The 24689-nt window shown below is 38.8% G+C and overlaps 1 protein-coding gene across 1 annotated transcript in view; it reads right to left on the bottom strand.

Annotated features, from left to right (window-relative positions):
- LOC149213081 (inactive UDP-glycosyltransferase 79A6-like) overlaps positions 1-24689 on the bottom strand; it is an 83739-nt gene that overhangs the window by 22992 nt on the left and 36058 nt on the right. The window lies entirely within an intron of this gene.

Below are 24689 nucleotides of genomic sequence, written 5' to 3'. Positions count from 1 at the left end.
AGTATTTTGGTAAGCACGGTCCTCTGTCTGGAACCTCCTCTTAAGCAACACCTTCTCTCCTTCTAGGCTTCTGTAATATCTCACTCTCTCTTGAAAACACTTCAGTTGTCCTCTCTGTCCAATCTCTTGTTGGATTCCTCAGGTTCACTGCCAATTTCCTTTAGAGTGTTTTCCTTATTCTTTCTTCAAGAACGCATCTGGTTCTCCTCTCATAGCTTCTCTTGTTGTCACTTGTGCATTAGTATATAAACATACATTCTCATTTTGAAACAGAACATATTACCTGACTTTCAAGATCTCAGCATGATCTTGTTTCACCATTCCACCTGTACTTTGAGTGGATTACCCTCTATTTTTGTTTCTAAGTCCTCTTTCCTTCAGAACTTGCTTTCTCTTTCCTTTGTTCCTATCTACTCCAAGCCTCTACTGGAACTGTTACAGTCATCGAAGAACTTCAAAAGTTCCCCTTACAATCTTCTTTTGTATTCTCTATCATTCTTTAATTAACCTATGCACATGACCTTCTTCTTTGTGCAAACTCCCTTTCGCAAAAATCTTTCCTCGCTCTAATTTCAATTCTTCTCTGATACAACTAATGGTGTAGGGAAACCCCCACACATACCCACATTATGCATAAAAATGCAATAAATACATTTGTCCCAGGTATTTGACTCACAAAGGAGTCAAAACTTCCAACCATACATGGTTAAGGCCCTTTTGAGTCATAGTTCTTTTTTATCGGAACCAATCACCCTACCTAATGACCTATCAGGAAGGACCTCTAGACATTGGTAGTTTGTAGACAACGAGGAATGACGAGGACCTGGTCAAAGCACACTGACCGAGGCTCATGGAGACCGCGCAGGATGCAAACTAGAAGTTAGGAAGTTTGGATCAGAAAACAGAGGCCATTTTTGATGCATGATTAAAAACCCCTCGAGAAGGAAAGGCCCCGAGCGCACGGTCACAAGGAAGCCAAGAAACCATGGGAAAAAGCACTAAACTGAAAGGCAGGTCCCGCGCTCAAAAACCAGCAGAATATCGGAGGCGTTTTGGGTGGTAAGTGGATTTGACAGGAGAACGAGCGATTCCACACATTGCACAACACGTGTCGAGTGGATGAGAGAGAAAATCACCTCTCACCGCGGGCTAACGATCAAGAAAGTCAACTGCACGATAAGAGCGAACACCGTAGGATCTGGGGGCTCCAAATCTAACGGCAGAGATTGCACCCGATGGGAAACCGAATTCGGAGGGGGGAAATAAGCTACAACACATAAAGTTTGAAGTCCAATTGAACCGTTGATTTGGCAAATCAATCATTAAACAGAATAGCTGAACTATTGAACCGTTTGAGGAAGAGCTGGTGCAGTTCGTGAGAGGACAAGTGGCCACTTCCCTATGAGACATTGCAAATGGCAATGATGTAGAGGCGGGGAACTCCAAGTGAACAATAGCAGGTGATCCAAAGAGGTAGAAGAGGAAGCGAACAATCATGAGACAAATTGGCTTTAAGCCACGAATAGAGAATGAACATAAAACATAAGAGAGAGCATTGTAAGAAAGAAGGAGACAGAGAGACAGAACAGAGAAAAAGCAAGAAGCAGAGAACAGAGAGCCAAGCTAACTTTCAGAGCTAAGGCAGCATCGAGCAAACAGAGCGAGGTTTTAGAGGTTCAAGCAATCCCTGTGAGGATATCTGTTGGGAACTGAGTACCACATTGGACTCATCCCATCAAGACCAGTTGAGGTCGAGACTTAGTAAGGGGGATTCTGTGCACTCTAGTGGCTTGGGGAATCCAAGAACCACCCTACTAAGCATCATCTATTTCAGGAGACTCAAATTGAGCTCCTCATTGTAAAAACTCTGCTTAAACACACAATAAGAAAGGCCCACCACTGAAAGCTGGACCGGAGACATAGTCCAAGAGGATTGGGTGAACTCCTTATTAAATTGTTGTGTTTTGCATTTGCTCATTGTGTTTCTCCTACTGTTTTCACTAGTGTATTTTGCAATCTAATCAATCCATTGCCTAAGATAACATAGACACACACTAGCACATGAGTCTGTAATACCTTCATTAATTAATTAATTAACTGAGATCACTCACGAGTGATTTTCAGATCAAGTGGTATCAAAGCTTTAGGCTGATAAGGTTAGACAAGCTTGTGTTGGATTTATCTGTTGAATTCTAACTAGATCAAAGCTCAAATTAGGATAAGGAGAGTTGGTCGAAACTAATCCTTAAATTGGGAGAGTTTATCCTCAGAAGACAATGTCATAGGAAGGTTCTACGGGGCTAGACCCTCAATTCATAGATAGTTTCCTAGCCATAAGGTCCATGGTAGAGGAAACATATAGGGACTTCAGAAAACACAAGGATGAATATTCATCAGGCTCCAAGAAAGATAAAGGAGAAGATGAGTCTCTCCTCCATGACCACTCAAAAGGAAAAGGGAAAGAAGAAAGCTTTCTCCCACCTCCTAATAGCCCTAAACACATAAAGAAGACATCGTTGATTAAACTAGATTTTAAATTTGACTTACCTATATATGATGGAGAGTTGAATGAGAAAAGTTGGACAATTGGATTAGACAAATTGATGTTTATTGCAGAGTGCAGAGTATTGATTCAGACAAGAGCAAGATTTAACTAGCAAGCTTACGCCTTGGAGGCAATGCCTTAGTTTGGTGGGAAGGCAGGACCCAAGCTGACCTGAAGAGACATGGTAAGACCATTTCTGTCTAGAGTGAATTTGTTTCTGCAATAAAAAAGTAGTTCTATCCATTGTCCTACATGTACTAAGCCATTAGGAGCTGGAAGAATCTTCCACAGTTGAGAGGGAAAAGTGTACAAGGATACACCCAAGAATTTAGAAAGAGAACATTGATTCGAGGAATCTCATTAGACTCATCCGAGACTCTGTTGAAGTACATTGGTGATCTACACAGCTACATGAGGCACACTATCCTCATGTTTAATCTCACTAGTATAGATGAGGTATCTATAGAAGCTACTCATCTAGAAGCTCGAGGAAAGAATGGAAGTCCAGAAGTTGGGGGATCATCCCAACCCACTACAAGCAATAATAAGGAGAAAAGAAAGCAGAAATGGAAAGCAAGGAAGGCTAACACTACACAGAAGAGAAAGTCTTCATGCACTCACTGTAAGAAGGATGGGCATGATGATGAGCATTGTTGGATTCTGCATCCGGAGTTGAGACCTAAGAAGTTTGAGGGCAAGAAGAAGAAGACTCCTGCAGCTATTCAAAAGGATTTGGGGTTAGAATCAGGAAATGAAGCAACTATTGCAGCCATAGGTATAAAAGGTAAGAATTCTGAAGCAAATACTAGTAATTCTACACAATCTACTATTGACGAAGAAAATGAGAGAAAAATACATGAGCTTTTCCATATTCGAGCTATTTCCAAACATCAAAAGACTGATACTTTGTTTGATAGTGGCTCACAAGTAAATTTAATTTTTGAAGAAATTGTAAAGAAGATGGGATTAGTGACTACACCTCACAAGAAATCATACCCATTAGGATGCTTAAATGATAAAGCACAACTACAAGTGACTAGACAATGGAAACTCAAGTTTTCTTTTGGGTCAGCATTTGTAGATGAGGTTGAGTTAGATATAATTCCTTTGGATATATGTGGAATTGTTTTAGGAAGTCCTTACTTGTATGATAGAAAAGCTATTTTCTATAGAGCTGAGAACACATATCTACTTGTTAAAGATGGAATTGAATACTTTGTAAGAGCTCATAAGCTCAAGAATAATTATACTCTCATAAACTCAGGACAGATGAAACGAATGATAAATTCCTGCAAACAATTCTTACTGATGTTTGTAAAGGAAAAGAAACCTGATAAAACCAATGTATTTGAGGGTTGTAATGCTAAACAATAAGCTGAATTAGAAAATGTTGTTTCAGAGTATGATATCTTGTTTCAATAACCTAAAGGTATGCCACCCAGAACGTAAATAGTGCATGATACTATTTTGCATCAAGATGCTCCATTGCCTAACATTGGAATGTACAGGTTGTCCGCTTTAGAGAACACATAAATCAAGAGGCAGGTGTACGAGTTGCTCGAGAAAGGGTTCATCAGACCTAACACATCACCATATGGGTCACCAATCATTTTGGTGAGAAAGAAATATGTCTCGTGGAGAATGTGTATTGATTACCGAGCACTGAATAAGATAACAATCAAAAATCATTATCCCCTTCCTCGCATAGATGATCTCTTAGATCAATTGAAAGAAGTTGTTTATTTTTCCAAGCTATACTTGCATAGTGGATACCATCAGGTCAGAGTTGCAAAACAAGATGCATGAAATATTGCTTTCAAGACAAAGTAGGGATTGCATGAGTGGCTAGTTATGCCTTTTGGCTTAACTAATGCTCCTTTTACTTTCATGGGATTAATGAATGATGTACTCAAACCTTTTCTTGATGATTTTGTTAGTGTGTATTTGGATGACATTCTGATATTTAATAAAACATGGGAAGAACATTTAAAGCATGTTAAGAAAACACTAGACGTTTTGAAAAGAGAAAAACATTATGTTAAACTCTCAAAATGTGAATTTGGCAAAACATCTTTGAATTATTTGGGTCATATAGTAGGGGGTGGTGAATTGAAGATAGATCCCTCTAAGGTGGCAATCATTTTAAACTGGCCTAAACCCAAATCTGCTAGAGAAGTTAGAAGCTTCTTAGGAGAAGCACAATATTGGAGAAAGTTCATTTCTAACTTTTCCTTAATTGCAGCTCCCTTACATGCTTTAACAATATTGAACAAGGTGTTCTAGTGGGGAGGCAAACAGCAAAAAGCCTTCGACACCTTGAAAGAAAAGATTAGTACATCGACTATACTAGCACTGCCTAATCTTCAAAGACCATTTGAGATCCAAACGGATGCCAACAACTATGCCATAGGAGCAGTGTTGACATAGCATGGTAAACCCATATGTTATCATTCTAAGACATTTAAGTCTGCAGTGGTTAACTATCCTAGATATGATAAAGAATTGTATGCATTGGTACAAAGTGTGAAAAAGTGGAAACATTACTTAATGGGAAAAGAGACAGTAATACATATTGATCATCAACCACTTCAATATCTACACTCCCAAACTAAGTTGCGGAAATCAAGACACGATAGGTGGATTTGTTTTCTACAACAGTTTTATATAGTCATGAGATACAAAAAGGGCATACACAATAAAGTTGCAGATATGTTATCTAGACCCATTATAAATGCATCTACTATACTTCAGCATAATTCTGTGTTACATGGGAGCTACATTGAACAATATGCTCAAGATATAGATTTCAAAGATGTATATGCAACTTTAAGTCAAGGCAAACGAATAGAAGAATTGTATTATCATGTAAAGGATAGACTCCTATATCATTGTGGGAAGATATGCATTCCACAAACTGAAAGAGTAAAGATAATTCGAGAAGCACACACTTCTCTAATATCAGGTCACTTTGGGGTAAGTAAAACAGTGGCACAGTTGCAAAAATTTTGTTATTGGCCAAAAATGAATGAGACAGTTTCTAGATATGTAAGAGGGTGTACTATGTCTGCTAAAAGCAAGCCCAGCAATAGAAAACTAGGCTTGTACACTCCATTACTAGTTCCTTCTCACCCTTGGGAAAGTCTTTCCATGGATTTTGTTGGAGGACTGCCTAAATCTAGGAAAGGTAATGATTATCTGTATGTTTTTGTGGATAGGTTCAACAAAATGTGTATTTTGATACCTTGTAATAAACATATTACAGCTGAATAAACTGCAAAAATTTTCTATCAACATGTATGGGTTCATTTTGGATTACCCACTTCCATTGTATCTGATCGAGACACTCGATTTGTGGGGAAGTTTTGGTCATGTCTGTGGGAACGGATGGACACCAAACTAAAGAAAAGCACAACTTTCCATCCACAAACCGATGGCTAGACCGAAGTAGTCAAGAGGACAATGATCCAGTTGCTCAGGGGATATTGCAGCAAGAATCCTAAGCTTTGGGATGAACATTTATCTTATGTGTGACATGCTTACAACCGAGCAAAAAATTCTTCTACACAGAGATCTACTTTTGAGACCTATTTTGGTTTCACACCAAGGTCTCCTTTTCGATTTTGTCTTTGGTAAAGACACCACAGTTGAGAGACATAGTGATGTGGACAACGCAGCTAGGTTCATTGAACAAATCCAAGAGATCCACGAGACAGTACAGGAACAACTGGAAAAGAGCCAAGCCAAATACAAGGCAAGGCATGACAAGCATCTGATGGAGCATAGTTTCCAAGTTGGTGACCAAGTATGGTTATATATCAGCAAGGATAGAATGCATGGTGAAGGTAAAAATCTAAAGCCTATAAGGTATGGACCCTTCAAGATACTTGAGAAAATTGGTGAGAATGCTTTTCGCCTTGATCTACCAGCTTACATTCACATCTACTTAGTCGTGAATGAAGATTGCTTGAAATTGTTTGAGCCTTCACTAATTGAGGATCCTGAAGAGCAGAGTCAATTTCATTCTATTGATGACACCTTACCTGAATATCTTAATGAATTGCATGAAGAAACAGTTCTAGACAGGAAGGTGAGGATGACGCACAAGGGAGATGTTGAGTACCTCAGAGTTGGGCTCAAGGGCTCAAAGCCGAGAAGTGCAAAATGGATAGAGATTGGACAAGTGAGACAATTGTACCCTCACTTAGTCGATTCTTGAAAACTAACCTTTGGTGGTTCAAAAGCTTTCTCTGTGGGAAGGCCGTGATCCGAATTGGATCCATGAAAATTATCAGAGTTCTATGGTTGTATCAAATCATGACAGACTTCAAAAACTTGTGAACAAAGAGATATCAGGAAGGACCTTTGGACAGTGGCAGTTTGTAGCCAGTGAGGAATGACGAGGACCTCGGTCAAAGTGCGTTGACTAAGGCCCATGGAGACTGCACAGGATGCAAACTAGCAATTAAGAAGTCTAGATCAGAAAACAGAGGTCGTTTCTGATGCGCGATTAATGCAAAGTGCTAATCGTGCATCGTTGGGAAAAACCCCTCAAGAAGGAAAGGCCCCGAGCACACGGTCACAAGGAAGCCAAGAAACTATGGGAAAAAGCACTAAACTGAAAGGTGGGTCTTGCACTCCAAAACTAGCAGAATATTGGAGGCGTTTTGGGTAGTAAGCGGATTTGGCAGGAGGAGTGATTCCACACATTGCATGATCCATGTCTGGCGGATGAGAGAGAAATCCACCTCTCATTGCAGGCTAACAGTCAAGCAAGTCAACCGCACGATAAGAGCGAACACCGTAGGATCTAGGGGCTCCAGATCTAACGACGAAGATTGCGCCCGATGGGAAACTAGATTCAGAGGGAGGAAATAACTACAACACATAAAGTTTGAAGTTCGATTGGACCGCATAGTTAGCGGATGAATCATTACATAGAGTAACCGAACTACCGAATCGTTTGAGGAAGAGTTTGCGCAGTCCGTGAGAGGACAAGTGGCCACTTACCTGTGAGATGTTACACAGTGGAAGTGACACAGAGGTGGGGAACTCCAAGCAAACAGCAGCAGGCGATCCAAAGAGGCGTAAGAGGAAGCGAACAGTCATGAGACAAATTGGCTTTAAGCCATGAACAGAGAACGAACAAAAAACAGAAGAGAGATCACTGTAAGAAAGAAGGAGAGAGAGAGATAGAACATAGAAAAAGCAAGCAGAGAACAAAGAGTTGAGTTGACCTATAGAGCTAGGTTAGCATCTAGCAGACAGAGCTAGGCTTGAGAGGTTCAAGCAATCCTTGTGAGGATATCTGTTGGGAACTGAGTACCAAATGGGACTCATCCCGTCAAGACCAGTTGAGGTCGAGACTTAGTAACGGGGAGTTTGTGCACTCTACTGGCTTGGGGAATCGAAGAACCACCCTGCTAAGCATCATCTATTTCAGAAGACTCAAATTGAGCTCCTCATTGTAAAAACTCTACTTAAACACACAATAAGAAAATTCCACCACTGAAAGCTGGACTGGAGAAATAGCCCATGAGGATTACGTCAACTCCTTATTAAATTGTTGTGTTTTGCATTTGCTCACTGTGTTTCTCTTACTGTTTTCCCTTTTCCAGTGTCTGTGGATTTTCCAATCTGATCAATCCGTTGCCTAAGATAACATAGACACACACCAACACATGAGTTTCTAATACCTTCATTCATTAATTAATTAACTGAGATCACTCATGAGTGTTTTTCAGATCATTAAAGCCGGGAAATAAACTATCAGTGCTTAATTCTTCACTATCTCATTTACAAAGGAAAACCCCACCGAACACAAAGGACGGAACTAAAAAAAATTAAACTCGCGACTATATTTATCATCGGGTCCACCTCCTTCGAGCCTTTCGCACTATTTCTCTGATCTCCGCTTCTCCGATATGCGATGGCTGATTAAATTGTCACCGTCGATCAGAATTGTGATCCGATGATCGACAATTAATCGCACGATCACAACCGCTTGGCCATAGCACTTAGCCTTCCACTTAAAACTGCCTATAATGCAACTAGCGATTAGATCTGGACCGTCGATCTAAATCTTGATCCGACGATCCACGCTTAATCGAATGATCGCTATCTCTATAATACAATGGATCGTCCCGATGAATTAAAAAGGGTTCCGCTGATGCGATTAAATCCCAACAATTGATCTTAAGGATCTAATGACTACTGAGCACTCAATTTACTCCTTCGCTCATCCCTTTTTACTTATTTTTTTCCACATTTTCCTCAATTCTTCTGTGGTTTTCTCCTCTTCGAAGATTTCGGCCTTTCTGCTGGTTTAATGCGCAATTCCTCCTGAGCTTGGCTTTAATCTTCTCAAATGGATTCAATGATCCATTGTGATCCTCTAGAATCACTCTTCTCCGTTGTATGGTTCTTAAAACTCTGCCTTCTGCTTCGGCTTCTCAGCTACCTCTAAGCTTCTACTCTTCTGCAAAATCTCACTTCGATTTCACTCCAGAGCTTCGTTCTTATCCTCAATTTGATTCAAGTATCCTTTTAAAATTCCTCTTAATCAACTTCGCTCCTCTACATCCTTCCGAATTCTTCCTGCAACTTGTTACAGAGCCTACAAATTCATAGTAAATCATTCATGAAATACTCTTCAATACACTGACAAAATCAGGAATAAACACCTATATATATAAATATAAACAGTCAATTACATATTTAAGACTTTAAGTCTCACACAGGCCTATTCTTAATATCGTGGCCTCTCCCATTTGACTCTTTCGGTAGGCTTACATAATGTCAGGAGTTCTGTTGAACTGTCCTGGTTCGACTCCTATATCTATTGAACGGACTCCTAAATCCTCTGTCCATTATGTCCACTTCTAATTAATTAATTCCTAAAGTCTCTCATTAGTTCCTCGAATCATGAACTGTTCTAAGAGTCCTAATTGATTTTAGGCTCTTTTGTCATTATTGCACTCATGTTCTCATTTATTCGAGAGCACTTACAATTTCGTCCCATTATCTAATTAATTCACTTAAAAACTTAAATTACATCAATTTATCACTTAGGAATCCAACTTCCTAAAATACGTGACACCCCTATGTATACCTAATTACATTGATTTTCTCTTGGGTGAATGCTCCTGTATCAAATTTCAAACTCTATTGGCTCTGAGGATCATTCTTTATGTGAATATAGAAGGTTTCTTGCAGAAACGATTGTTAACCGTGACACTGGAGCACAAGAAACGTGTCATATGTTGCTTAAGCTAACTCTTGTTGCTTGTAGTCAGAAATTTGTTTCCTTAAATGTCGGAAGAAATGTTTTTAGGAAAATCTCAAGGGATGGCTTGCAATGTTCATTTGAGAATAATTTTGTTCAACATTATCAGAAGATACCTTTTTCCTTGAATATATATCTTTGATATAAACAACAAGATCTTGGACATTTGATAGCAAGCGTAAACAAGATCCATGGATGCCTAGAGATGTTCATGATATTGTTCAGGTTTGGCCACAATTCTATTCTATTCCTGGGAAGGCTTCAAATGAATTTTGAACCTTTTGCTGGATAGAATTGCTCTTTTACAAGCCATTTCGTGACATTCCTGCACAAATTGGCCTTTCAACTGATATTATTAGTGAAAATTGGAGGAATTTATGATATCGAGCATGGCATGTTGATCGAAATCTATCAATTGTCGACAATATTGAATATGAGGAAGATGGTGATTTTCTAACCATGAAATGAATCTTGAAGAATATTTTCAAGAATCTTGAAGATGATTTTGAAGAATGGAAAATTTTTTCTCCCTTGGTTCCACCAAATGATGTGAATGTTTTTTATCTTCACACCCCTGGTCGAAGGGACTTTGATATATCCTTTGACTGGGAAAGTACAACTATTTATGATGATGTTTCAGAAGAAGCTATTAATTTTATAAGGAATGAAAAATCAAGGGGTGATATTGTTGACCTTTCAAACGAAACATTTGCATCTGCATATTCATTGTCACAAAAAAAACGACTTGCTTTTGAAATTGTTTTAAGGAACTTTGTTGAATATGAGATTCGTGAAGCTCTTCTTATGATTGTTCAGGGCACTACGGGCACTAGGATGTCTTTCCTTCTCCAATGTATTTTTGAAGCTCTTTCTAATTTGTCAAGCAATGGAAGAATCCCTTTTCTTCTTCTTGCCCCGACAGGAATAACTGCTTTTAATGTACATGCAAAAACAATACATTCAGATCTAAAAATTCCAATTAAAGATATGCAGCCGCTATAAGGGCATTCACTTGCATTATTCCAAGAAGAAATGAGACATGTTGGATATATATGGATTGATGAAATGATAATTCTAGGATCAAGGTTGTTTATGAAAATAGATGCTCGATTACGAGAACCATTTCAAGAGAAAAAGAATTGTCCTTTTGGTGGAAGATCCATCATCCTTGTGGGTGACCTTGGTCAGCTGCCTCCTATGAGAGATAAGCCTTTATATGCAAGTAATTGATCTAGATTTAAACAGGAACACAACAAATTACAGATATAACCATAAATAGAAAGACGCAGTAGAAATAACACTTTGTTTCATTAATATCAAATACTGAAATATGCTTACAAACAGAATGGAAATAGGACTAGCTGGGGCAATGTTAGCTCATCTCCGAGGAGAGATGTTGACGCAGGGGCATTCAGCCAAGAGAAAACCATTGTAATTAAGTAGACATAGGGGGTCATGTATTTTTAGGAAAGCTGGATTCCTAAGTGATGAATTAATGTAATTTAGGCTTTTAAGTGCATAGAATAGGAATAAATCAAATAACGTGAGGATGTTGTAAATGCTCTCAAATAAATGAGAACATGAGCGGGTAGTAATGACAGAAGAGTCCAAAGTCAATTATAACTCTTAAACCGTTGCATGATTCAAGGAACTAGAGGGAGAGATTTTGGGAATTAATTGAAACTAGAAGCAGACATAATGGACAAAGGATTTAGGAGTTAGTTCAGTAGATATAGGAGTCGAACCAGGATGAGTTGAACAGAGCTCAGTGGCATATATGTAAGCCTACGGGCAGAGTAAGAAGAAGAGGCCACTGATGACGAGGAACGAGCTTGTGAGAGACGGAGAGCCTTATTCTGTAATCGTTGTTCATATTTATATATACAGAAGTCTATTCCGAACTGTGTGAATGCGTGAAATTATATTGAATGATTGAATTACATATAAATGGTGAATTTGTAGGTTCTGTAACTGTGGTTGCAAGCAGAGTTTTGGTGAAGAACACACAGAGAGACGAGAATGATTCAGAAGAATCATAATGGATCTTCAAGTCCAATTGAATCATTAGAGCGGAGCTCTAGAGAGACAATGAAGTTGAGAGTTCGAGGAGAATAGCTCAGAAAGAGTTGAACAGTGGAAACAACAAGGAACCAGAACCTTTTGAAGAATCGACCCACATAGGAAACGCTAAAAAAATAACATAAAAACCCAACTAAAAGGAAGAGCGATAAGTGAAGTATTGATGCTCAACTGTCATTGGATCATTTAGATCAACGACTAGGATTAAGCCGCGTAGGCGGAACCATTTTTAAGTCATCAGAATAGGTCATTGAATTATAGCAATAGAGACCAGTGAATTAAACGTGGACTGTCGGATCAAGATTCAGCTCGACGGTCCAGATCTAATCACTAATTGCATTATCAGAGGTTGAAGGTAGAAGAGTTAAGCGCAAGGACCAGTGATACGCCGATAGCAATAAAGACGATCGACGATCGGAGGTTAGGGTGATCGCTTATCGGAGTTCAGAGGAGTGGCGTGGCAGAAGGTTAACATATAATGCGGACCCAACGACATATATAGTGGCGAATCTATAATATTTGAGATCTGTTATATGTTATTTGGAGCAGATTTCCTATGTATTCCATGTATCTATGTAAAGTGTGGTCCCGAGTCTTTTAAGACTAAAATATATATATTACGTTCCAATAGTCACATAACAAAAGGGAAGGGGCAATGAGGACCCATGGATAAAGTGTTGATAGTGATTGTCATAGAGGTACAACCTCAGAATCTGTGCCAAAGCTGTACGGAAGGTGGAAAAAGGTATGTTTGTGGGCATTTTCCTTTGTAAAAGGGTTTTAAGGAAAATAGCGCCAATAAAAGGATTTTATGTGTTAAATTTATATTAACCAAAGGTTAAGAGGGTGGTGTTATATATATATGTAGCTTAAGGGGTTATATAAAGGTTCTGAAGGGTTTTTAGAGTCCCGATAAGAAACATTTGAGAAAGGCTTTAACAAAAGGGATAATGAATGTTATAAGAAGGTGAATAGTCCCGATAGGAGGTTTAGGTGGGGTGATTGGTTCTGACACAAAGGAACTAATGTTAAGAGGGCCTTAACCATTGATATTATGAAGATTTGACTCCTTTGAGAGTCAATTACATGGGACAGAGCTATTTATGCATATTGTGGGTATGTGCGGGGCTAACCCTGCGTTATTAGTGGTGGCTACATGGCTCAGAACTATGTTACAATGAGGCTCAAAGGCCTATTTATTATTGAGAAAAAATGGAAAACCCTAAACATCCAAAAACCTAACCCTAGGATATGAAGCGCCACAACTGTGGGCCTTGTTTGGGTAAATTGGTACATCAACTTCCCGGGGTTGTAACTTTGGCATACAATCACTATTTGCCTATCATAATACCTTGTTTCGAAGATGTCGAAGAGAAGGCCAACAACAAATTGACATGCTACTTTGACATACTTTTGGTCTCTCCTTTTTCCCTAAAAACGCCATTTAGGGCCTCAAAACGACACTGGAAGTTTAAGACCCGAAAATCTGCCAAAAATAGTAAACTGTGCTATAATTAAGGAAACTGAAAAACTGAAATAGATAGTGTTGGGGGTGTCCAAGTGGAATAGGCAGGTGGCCACCAATATCCACCTGGATCATTCCACCCCCCTTAGGAAGCAATGGTCCCTATTGCATTGATTTCGTCCATGAGATGAGGAAACTTCTGCTGAACTTGGTCCTTGGTGAGCCACTCGCCCTGGTGAAGGATTTTTCCTGCTTTAATAACTCGATATAGTCAGATCCTTTTCTCTCGTGTGTTCTTGATCTACATGTCCATGATTTGATTAGTTGTGGCTTGTTCCATGCAATTTGGATTTAACTCTGTAGGTGTGAGCTGTTTTGCAATGTCTAATGTGTCTAGAAATGATGGGAGGTATGGTCGAAGGCGGTCCACATTGAACACTAGGTGCAGTTCAAGGAATGGGGGAATGTTGAGTTGTTGAAGACAGACTGTTACAACAACTATGTAAGAGCAGGAACATGGGCATAATTTTTCTATTTATTTTTTAAATCATGCATTAATAGTTGAGGTCACTTGAAATTTGATTGATGTATATGAATTATTGAGTAGCATGGGCATAATAACATGGTTTTTTTGTCACAGTAGATATCTCCATGAAAACTCCATGAATGTAAGTTCATGGTCATGTTTTGTGTTTATTTATTTATCACATGAAGTATATAACAATTTGTGTGATTGACAACACATCACAAGCATGATAAGATAGATACAAAACACAACAATGAGGACTAGTATGGTGCACTACAAATATGACCAATCACATCATGGAAGTGAAAGGGTCAGGGCCAACGAAGAAGAAAGATCAGGTGACCAAGGGGGAGGGGATCACTCTCCAGAGTGGATGGATGCTCTGAGAAGCATAAGGGATAAAGTTAGGAGCTTCAAGGTAGATAATGAGGGGTTGGTAAGAGCTTAAGAGAGATAATATGGGATCATTGTAGTCATTCTACAAAGTCTATAATATTTTCAGAGGAAGAGGTATTCTGAGATGAGGGCCAGTCACAGAGATAAGAGGAGCTCTAGGGAAATATAAGATAATACAAATGGGGAAAATACTAGTATATCTAGGAAGATACGTAGGCATGAAAGTGAGGAAACTATGTGGGGAAATGCATAATTGAGTACCCCAAGCGAAAGAGCCAACCCCATGTGCCTCATTGAAGAAGACCATCTAGTTCCTCTACTAGAAGGCATCATCATCCCTCTCATTTTCAACCTTGTCATCACCAGAAGAGGAAGGAAAGGGATTACATGCCTATGAAGTTTAACAAATCCAAACCTTCCACATTGGATGGAGATATGGAGAAACCGAAAGAGGCAGAAGCTTGGTTGTTGGACATGAGGAAAATTTTCAGAGTTCATGATTATTCTGAAAATATGAAGGCCATATAGCTTTAAGGGAAAGGCAAATATATGGTGGGACAATTTAAAGACTGTTAGTGGCATTGTTGAGAAGGAGATGACTTAGGATGAATTTGAAAAGCTCTTCAAAGAACAATTTTTTTTTTAGTACTATTATGATGGAAAATGGAAAGAGTTCTATGAACTCAAGATGGGACAATTGACATATGATGAATATATTACCAAGCTCTTAGAATTATTAAGATACGTACCATTTGACAAGGATGAAAAAGCCAAGATTCAGAGGTTCATTTGTGGGTTTCCTATGACATTCAGAGACGTAATTGAGTTGTTGGAGCCACAAACTTTGATGGATTCTATTAAAAAGATAAAACACTGCTATCAATAGGGAAAATGCAAACCAAAAATCAAGAGTGACTGAAAGGAAATGAATGGAGATGGAATTAGGAAGAATTGGCCAAAAAAAAGCTTATAAAAGGGGGAAGTTAAGCATCCAACCACTTCAAATCAATTCAGTAGAAGGATAATGTTGTTGTTAAGGGAAATGTGTAGCATCTGATGCTAGAGCAACACAAGTTTGAAGAAAGGGAGAAATTAAAATGATGGACATGTGGTGAAAACCATAGGGAAAAGGATTGTCCACACCAGAAAATTGCTGGAAAATATATTTACAACGCCCAAGAAGCTCACAAAGTGAGAGAGGTACCTCAAAGTACTCCTAGAATCTATGCAGTCGTAGACAACTACTAGGAAGACCATGAGGCATCCATCATTGAGATGGAAGATAAGTTGTGCAATAAAATTGTTTCTATTCTAATTGATCCAAGTTCTAATTAAACTTATATCAGCCTAAAGCTTGTAGAATGATAGAATTTAGTCGAGAAATTACATGGAGAATCCTGGATGGTTCAATTGAAAACTAGAACTAAAAGAAAGATTCATCATTGGTTGAGATCATATGCATTTGAGCTCAATGGTATGCCCCCAAGTATCATTTAAATATATTTCCGTTGGGAGCATATAACATATTATTGGGTATGGATTAGTTGTGCCTGTATGGGACCAAAATCAATGTTTTGAAAAATAAATTGAATGCTCAGATGGTGATCAAGGTGGATCTCTAAAAAGTACTAGTGGCACGGTAAAAAGGCTCAAAACTCAAGGTGGAAAAATCTAGATAAACTTAGCATCAGATCAAAGTTCTCAACATCCTAATTCTAATGATGCGAACAACACTTGAATCTGAGCTCATATGAAGAGGTTAGAACAAGTCAATGTTCATGTTTGAATTGGATAGGTGGTAGGAGAAGATGTCGTGGCAGAACTCTCAGCGAATGGGGAAGCGCTAAGTGGCAGGCCATCATTAGCCTCGCATATGACAAATCGTGAAAGGAAGAAGCCACGACTTAAGAAAATTGGCCCCAAGCAACTCAGGATTGCGATGTTATAAGTCACAATCCCAGATCGTAGGGAGGGAAGAGTTAAAGAATCAGCCTCGGAGCAAAGCCAGGTTGCAATGCGATATATCATAATCACAAAGTCATGTTGCAATTTGCAATATCGCAATCGCAGTTCACAAAGGTAAGCAGTCGCATAGAGTACCACCCTAGTGCTGTCGATTGCGATTTGTGATGATTATTCTAGACCCGATATATTATGTACTCTGGTCTAACAGCCCATCGGGTCTGCCTTTATTGCAGGTCACTTGTTGTAAACGTAGGGGTCTATCCGTCGATGGAACACTGCTGATTAAAAATGTCAATTCAAACATGAATTTTAAAAGTCGTCGTGATTAATGTGCGAGTAAGAGGTTCTGGAGTTTTTTCCATATATGAAAGGTTTGTGCTCTGCATGATACCCAAGCCTGAGAACCTTGGTCTAGGAACCACCACGTGCTAAACTTGTCGTTTGTTCAAGAACTACCCGAGAATTGGGGAGTTAGCAACCAGCTTATATAAGGGACTGTCGGTATTGGAAAAAGGGCAGAGACTAACATAGTTCAGAAAAAATTGAACAAAAATAACCTTACCTGGTAGTAGGCCAGGGCCTTGCCTTCAGCAACAGGGAGGTTCTGACAGGGTGAAAAAGTTTTATTTCTCTGAATTGGGTGTTTGGATAGGCGATTCTTCACGATGTTTCGCTAGGATTGCAGTGGTACTATCTATTTATGAAGTTGGGCTCTCCATTCTTCATCCATATTCCAGCTTGGAGGTATAAGGATTGTAAATGCATGTTGCTTGTACTTTATCTCTTTTTATGCCACTTACTTAAAGAAGGCCTCCCCACTATTGAGCAGGGTCTGCAGACATAGTCCAAATTGGACGAACTCCGTAATCAAATCCTTTTGTCAAGGTTTCATGCTTATCTTCTTATTTCTGCATTGTTTTATGTGCTTTTAAGTTCCATGGCTAATAAGCTATGTTTCATGTAATTTTGATGCACCTATAAGTAAAATATCTTGGATGAAGTTTGGTATCAGAGTAGGTCTTTGTTGATGAAAATTGCATGAGTATATGCTAACCTAGAGCAAGTTGCAAAAATATGAAGGAAATCTTGAGTCCTTTGTTCCCAAAGTAGCACGTGCACAATGAAGAAGAAAGATGGAAAATGAAGAAGCTCGTTGGGAAGAGGAACATACTCTCCGCAAGGTATTCTAAAATACTGAAGAGAAAGTGGACAAGATGTTTTCAAAGTATGAAAAGGAACTTGGGCACGAGAAAAAAGATGTCGATGACAATAGATCAGCAAATCATGATGGTGGTGGAGAAGAGCCTCCTCCCTCTTCTTCTTCAAGTGATATTTCTTATCACTCTAATCGTGATTCCAAACATACATCTAAGAAACCATTCTTCAAGCTAGATGTAAAGTTTGACCTACGCATGTACAATGGAGAGTGTAGTGCAGAAAAAAGTTAATATTGGATAAGACAGATAGAGGTTTACTTCCAGATTCAACAGATCAAAGAAGATGAGGCAAAGGTCTAGTCAACATCTCTCCGACTGAGTGGCACTCCTCTCGTTTGGTGGAGAGAAAGTTGTATAAGGGCAACAAAAATTCGAGTAACCTTCTTTCCTCTTGGTCCATTTTCATTTCTGCATTGGAAGACCAATTTTACCCTTTGGGTTATAAACAAAAGGCACTAATGGAATGGAAATATCTAAGCCAAGGTAAAGGAAAAAATGTGCAAAGCTTCACTGAATAATTTCAGAAACAAGCATTGAATTTGGGCATCTCATTAGCTTCACCTGAGATGATAACTAAGCATGTTGGTGCACTGCATAGTTTACATAAGACACTCACTATTATTGTTCAAGCCTACTACAATTGATGTGGCTAGCGTAAAGGCGATTCATATTGAAAGATGAGGCAAGAATGAGAGAGATTATCAAGACATGAAAACACCATTCAAACCTCAGCATGGCAAATTCCAGAAGAAAGACAAGGGGAAGGATATAAAGATAGCCACAGCCAAGAAAGGGGATGGAGCAACACCATCTTGCAGTCATTGCAAGAGAGAAGGCCATGATGAGGACCATTGTTGGAAGCTACATCCAAAATTGAGACCAAAGAGAATAAATAGAAAGAGAAAGAAGAAGATGGTGGAAACAACGCAACAGGACCTTGGATCAGATTCTGGGGATGAGACATTGACCACAACCATGGGCGCAATAGGTACTCTTTCTATTAATAATAATTATGATTTGATTGCAAGTATGAGTTCTTTAAATGAGCCTATAAGTAATGAACGAAAGAGAATTGAATTATTCCACATTAGGGTTATTATAAAACATACAAAGGTGGAAACTCTCTTTGATTCAAGTTCCCAAGCAAATTTAATCTCAGAGTCCTTAGTTAAACAGTTAGGCCTCGAAACTAAGCCGCATATGAGTCCATACCTGCTTAGTTGGGTAAGCGATAAAGAAAAATTACAAGTAACCAAGAAGTGTAGGGCCAAATTTGTTATTGCTTCCAAATTAGTTGACGGGGTAGAGATAGATGTTGTGCCTTTGGATATCTGTGGAATTATCTTTGGAATTCCATATCTACATGACAAAAAGGAAGTGTTCTTTCGACACGAAAATAAATACCACCTCACGAAGGATGGGGTAGAATATATAGTTAAAGCTCATCATATGAAAGTTAGTGCTAGCCTTGTAAGTGCAGGATAGATTAAACGAATGGTTAATTCCAACAAAGGGTGAATGCTCATGGTATTGAGAGAGAAAGAGGCCGAGATGACTAATGCTTTCAAAGGTTGTCATCCTGATCATAATAAATAATTGTTTGAAATTATTTCTGACATTGATGGATTATTTCAGGAACCAAGAGGATTTCCCCCAAAATGGGGAATACAATATGATATCAATTTACAACAGGATGCTCCTTTACTGAATATTGGCATGTATAGGATGGCCTTTATCGAGATGGAGGAGATCAAGAAACATGTGCAGGAATTGCTAAATCAAGGGGTCATCAGACCAAGTTCTTCTCCGTGCAACTCAGTGATCATGTTGATGCCAAAGAAAGGTGGCACATGGAGAATGTGCATAGACTGCAGGGCACTAAACAAAATTACAATGAAGAATTGATACCCTCTCCCTCACATTGATGGATTATTAGATCAATTGAATTTTTTTTTCTATTTTACAAAACTAGATTTTCGTAGTGGATATCACTAGGTTAGAGTTGCAGAACAAGAAATTTGGAAGACTACATTCAGAATCAAGAAGGGTTGTTTGAATGGATGGTGATGCCATTCAGACTGTGCAATGCTCCTACCATGTTTATGAGGGTAATGAATGTTGAAAATAGCAACAAGAAATTCTAAAAATAGAAATTCTAAAAATGGCATTGCTATAAATATCATTTCAGAATATACTCCAACTCTATTAGAAATAGCAAAAAATAGCATTGCTATAAATAGCATTTCAGGATATATTCAAATTTTGATTTGTCCTTGAATCAAAATTGAGAATTAAAATTCGAATTTAGTCTCACCAGCTATTTGAAAAATAATTAATTAATTCATCTTGAGTTAATTAGTTGGAAAAAATCAAACATGAAGTATTTGTGAAGACATGCAATAGTTATCCCTTTGATTGAGGAAGTTATCCCTTAATTAAGGAGATAAGGATGAGTTGTATTTGAGTTGTAATTAGTTAGCTCAGTTAACTGAGTTAAGTCCAATTAGATTAGTTACAAACAGTTTGTGGAACTGATTGTGAGTTCAATCAGTTAATGCATGCATGCATGCAACTAGTGTTCTCCAGATAACTGAATATTCTCTCATAAATAACTCATGCATGTCAGTTCAGACAGAGACCCAGTCAAGAATAAATGAAAGGACATTGTACTATCAACTGGAGGAATTTCCTATAAAGGAAACTCATCCATGTAGAAGGAATTAACTCCTTCAGGATTGGCAGTTATTTCAGAGGTTAGAGCAGTGTGTGAGGGATTATTACACACAGGTGGCAGCTTGAGGACCCAGGAGAAACTGCGCAAGGAAATAGGAGGCTTCGAGGACTGAAGGAAGGCATATGTGTTGTTTATTCTGTCTATGAGTAGTAGTGAGGGATTGTACTGAGAGTTGGATAGCTTGTGAGCTAAAGCTTTATGTAATCCTGAGACATTTCCACTTGTATGATAATACAGATAGTGGGGTTTTTAGCTGAGGCTTTCCCCAGAGTATTCCTCTTTGTTTCAAGTGTATGATTTCTTCTTCTCTATTGTATGTGTTCTGATTGATCTTGCTCAAATTGATTAAGCTTCCACAAAGTTTGATAGTAGAAGTAGATCAAGTATTTTTCTTTAGTATATTGCATTATGAGGTGATCTACAATGAGAATTTTTACATGGTATCAGAGCTAGCTGATCTACAGAGAAATTTCTACAGTCAGATTTCCTACATACATCTCGGAGGTAGATTTGTAGAGAATTTGCAAGAAATTCTACAATGAATGATCTGTTTTGGCTTTTTCTTAATAATTTTGTTCTTGTATATGTGGACGATATTGTTGATTATAGTAGGACATGGGATGAACATGTATGTCATGTGAAGAAAGTGCTTGATGTTCTATAAAATGAAAAAATGTATGTAAAACTGTCAAAGTGTGAGTTTGGGAAGACCTCTCTAGTTTATTTAGGTCACATAGTCGGTAATGGGAAATTGAAAATAGATCCCTCTAATGTAGATGCAATTATGAAGTGGCCTAAGCCCACAAATGTTATAGAGGTCCAAAGCTTTTTGGGTGTGGTATAGTATTGGAGAATGCTCCTTGTGAACTTCTATGTTATCGCAAACCCCTTACATGCATTAACAAGTGTGAAGGACACCTTTCAATGGGGAGGAAAACAACAGAAATCCTTCGACACGCTAAAATAGAATATCAACACAACACCAGTGTTAGCCTTACTAGACCTTCAAAATCCTTTTGAGATTGAAAAAAATGTCAACGGATATGCCATGGGCACTGTATTGATGAAACAAAGGAAGCTTGTATGTTGCCATTCAGAGACTTTCTCCGAGGCTATTGTGAAATATCCCACGTACGACAGGGAGTTGTATGCCTTGGTTCAGAGTGTAAAGAAGTGGAAACACTACCTGATCGGCAAAGAGACCATCATCCATATGGATCATCAGCCCTTGCAGTACCTTCAGGCACAGACCAAGCTTCAATAAGCCTGTCATTTTAGATGGATGGGATTCCTCCAACAGTTTCATCTGGTAATAAAATACAAGAAGGGTGCCATCAACAGAGTAGCAGATATGCTTTCTTGCCCTCTTATTTCCACATCTGTAGTTTTTCAAAATGTTTCTTTATCGTTAGAAAGTAATGTTGAAAAATATGCTAATGATGATTTTAAAGAGATTTATGCAAAATTGACTCGTGGATCGCAGGTGGACAATTATTATTTGCAGGGAAAACCAGAACTTCACGATGGGGAGATGTGGAGTACTTTCGTGTTGGATTCAAAGGAATGCATCCGAGTAAAGCTCGATGGATGGAGAAAGAAAAAGTGAGGGAGAAATTTCCTCACTTGCCAATTTACTAAAGAGGCTTTTGGCGGTCCAAAAGCTCTTAGTGGGGAGCATTGATCCACGTGGATCTCTGAAAAGTACCAATAGCATGGTAAAAAGGCTCAAAACTCAAAGTGGCAGAATATGGATAAACTGAGAATCATATCAAAGTGCTTGTCATCCTGATTCCAACGATGTAAACGACACTCGAATCCGAGCTCATATGAAGAGGTTAGAGTAAGTAAAAGTTCATGTTTGACATGGATAGGTGGCTGGAGAAGATGAGATGGAAGAACTCCCAGCGAATGGGGAAGCGGCAAGTGGCAAGCCATAATTGGCCCCAAATATCATAGATCACAAAAGGAAGAAGTTGCACCTTCAGAAAATCGGCCCCAAGCGAGTCAGGGTTTTGATGCGATAAATCATAGATTGCAAAAGAGGGAAGAGTTAAATAATCATTCTCGGAGCAAAGCCAGGTTGCGATGTGATATATCGTAATCGAAAAGTTAGGTTGCAATTTTCAATATTGCAGTCGGAGTTCACAAAGGGAAGCAGTCGCATAGAGTACCACCCTGATCCAACCGATTGTGATTCGCGATGATTCTTCTGGACCTGATATATTATGTACTATGGTCTAACAACCTATTGGGTTCACCTTTATCGCAGGTCACTTGTGGTAAAGGCACGAGTCTATCCACTAATTGAAAACTACTGATTAAAAATGTTGATTCAAGCACCGATGTTAAAATCCACCAGGATTAATGTGTGGTTAAGAGGTTCTGGAGGTTTTTCCATATATGAAAGGTTTGTCATGTACATGCTATCGCATGCCAAAGAACCTTGGTGTAGGAATCACCGCTTGCTAAACTTGTCGTTTGTTCAAGAACTCCCTGGGGATTGAGGAGTTAGCCACTAGCTTATATAAGGGACTGTCCGCATTGAAAAAAGGGCAGAGACTAGCATAGTTCAGAAACCATTGAACAACAGTACCCTGACCTAGAAATAGGTTGGGGCCTCGCCTTGAGCAAAAGGGAGGTTCCAAGAGGGTGTAGAAGTTTTATTTCTCCGAATTGGGTCTTCAGATAGGCGATTCTGCCCAATTTTTCGCCAGGATTTTAGTGGTATTGTCTATTTCTCAAGCTGGTCTCTCCATTCTTTGTCCATCTTCCAACTTGGAGGTATAAGGATTATAAATGAATGTTGCTTGTACTTTATCTCTTTTTATGCCACTTAATGAAAGAAGGCCTCCCCACTATTGAGAAAGGCCCGGAGACGTAGTCCAAATTGGACGAACTCCATAATCAAATCCTTGTGTCATGGTTTCATGCTTATCTTGTTATTTCTGCATTATTTTATGTGCTTTTAAGTTTCATGGTTAATAAGCTCTGTTTCATGTAATTATGATGCATTTATAAGTAAAATATCTTGGATCAGATGGGCAAGGAAAAAAATGTTTTGCAGGGCAGGAGAAATCCTACTTTAGTAAGGTTGATCATGACAATGCAAGAGAAACAACATAAAAGGGTGTGTGTTGTTTGTGGCGAAAATATTAAGTCATGAGAACGCTCAAAGTGATGCTGGGAGTGAGGAAAGTGAATTTTTGAACAATTGCCTAGTTCGCCAACAGTTTGTAGATGTCTTTCTAGTGGAAGTACCTAGATTACCTCCTCATAGAGAGAGAGGTTTCTCTTTTGAGTTGGTAGCTAGAGCAAGACTAACATCCAAAGAACCTTATAGGATGAGTACTCCTAATCTAGTGGAGCTAAAATTGCAGCTAAAGGAGATGCTAGACAAGGGCTACATAAGGCCGCACATATCTTCATGGGGAGCACGTATATTGTTTGTAAGGAGGAAGGATGGAATCCTTAGATTATGCATTGACTACATGGAATTAATTAAGGTGACATAAAAAACAAGTACCCATTGCTAATGATTGATGATCTCTTTGCTCAGTTGAGAGGAGAAACGACCTTCTCCAAGATTGACGCGAGGTCAGGACATCATAAAATAAGGATCAAAGAGGAGGACATTCACAAGGCTAATTTCAGGACAAGGAATGGGCACTATGAGTTTATAGTGGTACCCTTTGAGCTTACTAATACCCTTGCCACATTGATGTGCTTAATGAATAGCTTGTTGCACCCTTATTTGGACAAGTTTGTCACTGTGTTTGATTATGACATATTAGTGTACTCATGGACATAAGAAGAACATGGAAAACATTTGGTTGCAGTGCTAAAATTATTGAGGGAGCAAAAACTCTATGGAAAGCTCAACAACACATACCTAGATTGGAATGTGCAAGCCAACCCTTGGCCCAATCGACCACCCATAGGGTTACGCCCACAAGACAATGTTTAAACCCTCGACGTTAATCAACTCACTTGACTACCAACCAAACTTCTATTCCCGTCAAGGCTATCAAACAGACCCCAGTAACACAAAGAGCACCAAGACCCTAGGGTTAACTCCCTTAAACATTGGTTGAGCAAAGAACGTTCTAAAAATCTCACCTTGTCCCCTAAACATCTTAGCGAATAGAAATAATGAAATATTAACTGAAACCGTAGAAACTTCCACCAATACAGCGATTGTCAAGTCTAAAAACCTTAGTCCCAACATAACACTCTAAAAACCGGCCTACCACCCCAAAATAGGCATATGCATACCCATTTCTAAAAATATAACATGATAACCATAAAATAATCTCGAGGGACATTACAAAATCCGTAAAAATAGGTTTACAAGATCACCTCCCTCTAGAGACCCTAGCTTCCACACTTCTATATTACCACACTCAGCTAAAAATCTCGAAGACAAACGTAGCTAATCTAGAAAACATAAGCTCATCACAAATTATAAGAATTGTGTTGATAA

Source organism: Pinus tabuliformis, chromosome 1_1, assembly GCF_031772625.1.
Source record: "Pinus tabuliformis cultivar Carrire ecotype Pingquan chromosome 1_1, CPIR1, whole genome shotgun sequence".
NCBI lineage: Eukaryota > Viridiplantae > Streptophyta > Pinopsida > Pinales > Pinaceae > Pinus > Pinus tabuliformis.
This window is presented reverse-complemented; position numbering and strand designations above follow the sequence as displayed.